The sequence below is a fragment of the Schistocerca piceifrons genome, chromosome 1 (assembly GCF_021461385.2).
Source record: "Schistocerca piceifrons isolate TAMUIC-IGC-003096 chromosome 1, iqSchPice1.1, whole genome shotgun sequence".
In the NCBI taxonomy this organism is placed as follows: Eukaryota; Metazoa; Arthropoda; class Insecta; order Orthoptera; family Acrididae; genus Schistocerca; species Schistocerca piceifrons.
In genome coordinates, this window is record NC_060138.1 from 53,444,191 (window position 1) to 53,451,171 (window position 6,981).

A 6,981-nucleotide genomic window follows, 5' to 3' on the forward strand; every position below is an offset into this window, starting at 1 on the left:
TCATTAGAAGTCCTTTCTAGGTCCTTCTGGTCGTCTTACTGAACCATTTCCTTGGACCTGTTCGTTCGCAGAAGTCCCACGTTTAGTGTCGAATGGCGCTTAGTTTGGAAACTAGAAACAAACAGAAGCTATAGGGCGAGGCAAATAAAAGTGGCCCAGGGAACATAGGTCCAACGTACTCGCACAAAGTGACACAGCATAGAAAAAACAATACTAACCTGACTACAGAACATACTGAATGTGACCATCATTTATTTATTGGCGCTTTTGGGCCGTGGTCAGCGAGATGATGAAGGCGAATGGATGCATAATTGCTGGAAATGCTGCAGTCTCATTAGAAATGTTCTGCTGCACTCCTTGAAGACTATGAAGGTTGTTGCGATACACCTGAGTCTTGACGGCTCCCTACACAAAGTAGCACTTACTGGTAGATCAGGTGATCTGGATGACTAGCTAGGACCACCACCAAACTGAACACTGCTAACAACTCTGCGAGAAGATTGGTAATTGAGCTCCTATATTAGGCGGGATATATGGACATTTGCTCCATCCCGTTGGAAGTAACTCTAGGTTTGTTCATCCTACATTCACGTGCAATCCTATCCACTCGACTGGGCCACTTTAATTTGCCATACCCTGTATACACGCTACCTCTTTAGAGGGAAGCAAAAGGAACACGAAGATAACAAATGAGTTATATGTACAAAGGCATACAAATATAAGATGTGAAGAAGGATGACAGTTCAGCGAAAAAACATATTAGAAGGTCACTGGAAAACTATGAAGAGCGTAAGTACGAAATTTGCAACGAGAGCAGCAACCGATGTAGATGTCTTCGCACCTGCGACTCGTAATTCATACAGGGTAATTAAGAGTGCCTGTAATTGACTGTAATTGAACTCAGCGCTGTCAGCATTTCGCTTGCAAACAGTTTCCATTTGTATTATGAGTCACTCCACCATCAGATTATAGTACGAGACTACAAAAGACGCATGGAGTACTATCCCTCATTTCTGACTGTAAGGCTCTGTGATCGGTGTCCTTACCAGCATCCTGCTTAGCAGCATGCTGGATGACAACCCTTAGATTCGAGTATTTCCTGTTATTTCCTGCGGACATGTTGCCGATAATGCTAGGCAGTAGCGAGCATGTGAGATGAAAATGAAGTGACGATACAGTAACTACGTGGATTACAAAATCATCGATGGTAGTAGAGTCCAGTCCTTTGGAGAAGATATTGTGATTAGTGAAGAGCTTATGACGATTCAGAGGAGGCAAAAGAAACACAGGAGGATGTGATTCAGGAGTATTAAAATGTATAGTCTTAAAGGTATAAGACACTCTATTGTTGGGGGTTTGACCGGCCTTGGGGGCTAAATTCCATGTAACCATAGGGTTCGAGAAGTCAAACGTCATGCATTACAGTCTGGCCACATTTTCTGGCAGAGTTAACATGAAAAAAGGAGGTGCCGCAATATATGTAAAATGTGGACATGAGGTCAAGAAAATTCAAACTAACCGATTTAGTGTACATCTGAAACTAGAAGCACGTGGTTGTGAGTTGCTACTGAAGACTACTTCTCTGATGGTTATCTCTTCTAGGAAACTCATAGGTGTTGATGAGTAATTTATATGCATATCTGAGCTACCTCTCATGCAAGAAGAAATAATAATTTGTTGAGATTTCAATGCAGATTTCTTAAAAGTTACAGACAGGAAAAATCAACTATAACCATTACTTTGGTGTTTCAATCTAATTTCAGCTGTTAATTTTCCAGCTTGTGAAGAGCAATGTAGTAGGACTCTCATTGATAACACTTTAGTTTAGACATTGATCTGGCTGAAACAGAATATGTGCACCTAGTTGTTAACGAACTACCTTTCCATGAAGCACAGTTTATGAAAATAAACAATATAACATCTAACCAACCTGGGGCAGTTGTATACAAGGCATTCAGGCTTGTTAATGGCTCAATTTATACCATAGGAGAAAGGTGTAAATACTAGAAAGTTTTCTAGGAGATCCATTAAATATTCTTGAAGCCATAGATGAGTAATGCAAATAAAATCTTATCTAAGAAGAATAGAAAAATTTATAAAGAGCCGAAATAAATTAAAACCCGTAATATCTTTGAAAGACATTAATATATCGAGAAGTATATGTGTCCGGAGAGAAATAAATAATGCTGATAACGAGAACGGAACCATGTCAGGATATTGCGAATGGGAGACAGGGCAGCGAGTCAGTGTACAAGATACCATAGCAAAGAAACTAAATGAAGATGTTCTGACTGATTATAGTAAAGTTACGAGTAATTTTAACAATCGTTATCTAAATGTCGCAGCAAGTATTGGTTTAAATAACTCAGTCGGAAAAGTGAGAGCATATAATAAAAATCTTATTCTACAAAAACTTAAGCAAATGGCTGTAGGACCAAGAAACCTCACTGAAATTATAAAAATTCTGGAAAACGAAAGGTTACATGATGTTGTTGTAATTTGAAACAGACGTCACAAACGCTTTTCTAATTTCATTAGTAATGTCCTTAATGATAATTGTAAAACATGACTAACACAAGGAATTTTTCTACACAGTTTCAAGTATGCGTTTGTTATACATCTTTATCAGGAATGGTACAGGAAGGACTTACTTACTAAAATCTTGCTTCGAAATATGTAATGTAATGAAGAGTTCTCTCACAGTTAGTCAGGAATGCATCAGGTGGCATATCAAACGTTGGAATTCCAGAAGAATTCATGAACTAGGAATGCTTATTATACACTATCCCACAAAATATTACAAGACTTCGATTGTTAAATATCACCTATTCGTATTTTTTGTGATATTTCCAGGGCATTTGTTTGTGTAAGTAACGTCACACTATTAGAAAAACGTAAGTTTTATGGAATTTGTGACTTTAACCACAACTGATTTGAAATATACTCATCACGCAGGAAGCAAAAAGTTGTGTAACGTAATTCAAGCAGAACTGAAAGGTGTATGTCTGGGAAGGTCACGTTACTTTAAATAATACAAATCAACGACTGCGCCATCTGTGCCCAGCACTGTAACAGCTCGCAGATGTGTGTGAGAAATAGTAACAGCTGTGCTAATGACATGTGGTAGGACAACTACAAATTTATTTACCGGTAGCCACCACTAGACATTAGTACGCAATAAGATCCAGAACAAGAAATAACAATCGTTCTCAAAGATGTGTGGATAAGATGTACTGGTATTAATTCTATATAAAACGTTCTCTGATGTCATCAAGGAAATTTGATTGGAAAAACATTATTAATTCTCAAAAAATGTGTTCATCCCGTTTGTAATTTGGGAGAGAATATTATGCAGGAATCTATGTATAAATATTACCAGTTCGTTTTTGAACAGATGGAAAGACAGTCGACAACAGTTAGGTTAAAATTTGACTCTGAGCTGCGATTTTTGACGTGTAGAAGCAGTTTGATAGCTCCAGAGGCTATGTGGCGTGTTTATGTTTGCTGATGCGTATCACTATATTACACAGAGTGAAATAACATGACTTTGGCCGTTGAAACACAGCGTTGTGAAATGGCAATGATTAAAGGCTGTGTGGAGTGCAGCAAGGTTATTATGTCTGTCGCAATAACGGAATGTTACAGAAAGTATGGCTTATCTTTGTGTGAGTTGGTATGTATTTTTTTTGCTGCTGCAATATAGCTGACTGAAGTTCGTGAAGCGGGTAAAACCAAACTTCCAGACAGTTTTCTCTTCCCCACTTGTACTACAGCAGGATATTCTCCACTTTTGATGAAAACGTTTGGTGTAGGTAATTCAGTTAAATCTTGCCTCTCAAAGTACGAGCAAACAAATGTGAATTAAAAATTTATAATGCAAAGTGAATGTTAGTTACTGTTTCAACTTTGCACTTGTGCAAACATATTTCAGCTCTCACTAAGCATTTAGAAGAGCTAATTTTATTATACGCTACAAAGCAGTTGCTACAAAAAGAATAGAAGTCCTAGTTAAATAATTGTCAGGCTGGAATACAGCCAAGGGTGTACTTCAAGTAACTGCAAGTTAATGTTTCTTCAAAGTGGATTTGGTGATGGGATAGTATTGTTCACAGATCTGAGACTAATGCTTATATTACGTACATGCTACTTACATTCACATTTCAAGGTGGTACACATGCAGTATTTTAGAGATATAATGCTGCCGGTTCATATTTCAAGAGTAGTCAGAGTTGAATTTAATGGTCTTTGTCGATTAAATCAACTGACACTCGTTTTCCCAAATTTTAAATTTGTTGCCATATGTAGATATACTGCTGTTGTGCTAATCAGAAAGAGAACCAACAAATAATTAACTATTCATATAGCATTTTATACAATAGTTTTGTATAGTAAATACATCAGTGGATAGGTCCGACTAATTTTAATAATTGAACTGTATGATATTTTGTGGGTGAAGGGATAATTATTGGTTTTTGGTTATACGCATTTGTGTAGTTTTTCTGGGATTAATGTAGAGGTTTTACAGCTAATGGTAGTTGCACCTAACTCAATAGTTATCTCAATGCTACAAGTCAATTAAGGCTTCACACTACTGGTGACCATTCAGTTTCTCGTTGGTGTCAATAACCATTTCCATGTAGGATGTAAAGGAAAAATCCTGCCTGTACCTCAGCTGTAGGTGGTCTGTAGATGTGACATAATTGAATTTTCCTTGAGACAGACCTCTCTCCAGAACAAAGAGGTCTAGGTTAAAGTTATGGGCATGCCACACATTTTAATTCATTTCTTGAGCTTCTTCATAGTCGTAAACCAGGATCAGACTCAAAATGTTTGAATGAAAATTTAATTATACCACTTTCATTGTAGTGAGTAGTATTTCTACGATATTCTCTACCACATTTAAGTCCAAATGCCCTAGGGCTTACCGGGTGAGGTGGCGCAATTGTTAGCACACCGAACTCGCATTCGTGAGGACGACGGTTCAATCCCGCGTCCCGCCATTCTGACTTAGGTTTTCCGTGATTTCCCTAAATCGCTTCAGGCAAATGCCAGGATGGTTCCTTTGAAAGGGCACAGCCTACTTCGTTCCCCATCCTTTCCTAATTCAATGAGACCCATGACCTCGCATACAACCCAACTCCCCTTACGGCTTGCTCTGTTTACATTACATAGGCAAACTGAATTATATTTAGCAAAACGATATAACAAGGACCTCTCTTTGAGAGAATTTCTCTTCCGACATTGTGTGCTTGATACGTAATTTTGACAGTACTACACTACAATAAGGATTTTAATGAAGCCGTCAGATTTAGGGGAAGAATAATCAGAATGAAGGATGAGATATTTATAAAACAGGAAGTTGAGCAAGGCAGTGATAAGGCACATGACAGAACATAAACAGGAGCAAGAACAATAGTAGAGAGTGTAACATACATAAGCACTATAGAAATCAAAGGAGAAAATACTGCTACAACAACCCAGATCAAAGATATTTTGAAGTTATTATTGTTATGGCAGAATTAACTCAGAACAGAGCACAGTGAGTTGTCACACGAAGTAGAATCAGAAAACTATGGGAACGGGATAATCGTGTTTAGAGGTACTGGTAAGGGATTTCGAAGTTGGCAGAAAAATTTAGGAAAATGTAGAGACTTAAAGCAATAATTTCAGCAAAATCTGAAGCAAATGAGGGATACATTGCCATCAGCAAAGAAGAATTGGAGTTAAAGGTCTCTGGACAGTTAGAATCCTGCGAAACATTAAGTGAAGTACCAGTCTGCAGTCTGCAGGAAGGAAAAGAAGGAAGTTAAGAAACTTTCAAAGGATTTATCAAGGAACACCCTTGCTCAAGTGGGGGTGCTGAAAAGAGGTCAACGAATTGCCACAAATCAGTAATTCAAGGAAAGACAGGGAGCACAATTCGGAAACAATAATAAAAGGAGAAGTTAACAAAAAAGGCCAAAGAATTCTGCAAGTACAAACGAAAATTTTAACTATCTCGCATTTGATGCCAAACGCAATTTACGTGCTGTAACTTTTGTAAGTGACATACGGGATATATTTTCCACGGAATGGACTGAAAGAGACAAAATAATGAACGCAGTCATTTTACCGAAAGTATATAGAACAAAATGGGGATACAATATACAGAAAAATATAACCAATCAGGTAAAGAATCAAGCAAATTTAAGAAGTATGGGATCTAATCGAAACAAAACTAAGAATGAAACGACAAATAAACACTAATTTCCAGACTAAAATAATAATATGTGCCATCAGTGGATACCCAGGCATGTCATAGGCTTAAGAACATACAATGAATGCGTAAATGCCGTAGAAAGCCAAATTGTGAATCTCAAAAGTTGCGTATTAATTAGTGAGCAGCTCGCTGCATGTCATGGATGCTTAGCAGGATGGGTTAACAGACGGTGGCGCAAGGCGCAGTGAGATTCCTCAGTGCACCTATTTTTAAATTTAACAAAATTATTCAATATATGTCGAATATAATGAATACTTCTGATTAGGAATACAAGACTATGAATGCAGATAGTGCAACACAACGCATGACGTAAAGTACATCATCGTGGTGCACAAAATCTCCTGTAACAGAGAACTCAGCGTGACTAGTAAACACCAAAAGTACTTAATTTATACATAGCTGCAGAGCTAAAAGTACAAAGTGCAGGAACAGCATATTATGTACTAACTGACTAAAATTTAAACTGAACATAGCTCTGAAAAATTTGCGACATCTCTGAGTCGATATAACGTGCAAAAAAGTGGTTCAAATGGCTCTGAGCACTATGGTGTTTAACACCTGAGCTTATCAGGCCCCTAGAATTTAGAACTACATAAACCTAACTAACCTAAGGACATCACACTCATCCATACCCGAGGCAGGATGCGAATCTGCGAACGTAGAGGTCGCGCGGTTCCATACTGAAGCGCCTAGAACCGCTCGGTCACGACGGCTGCTATAAG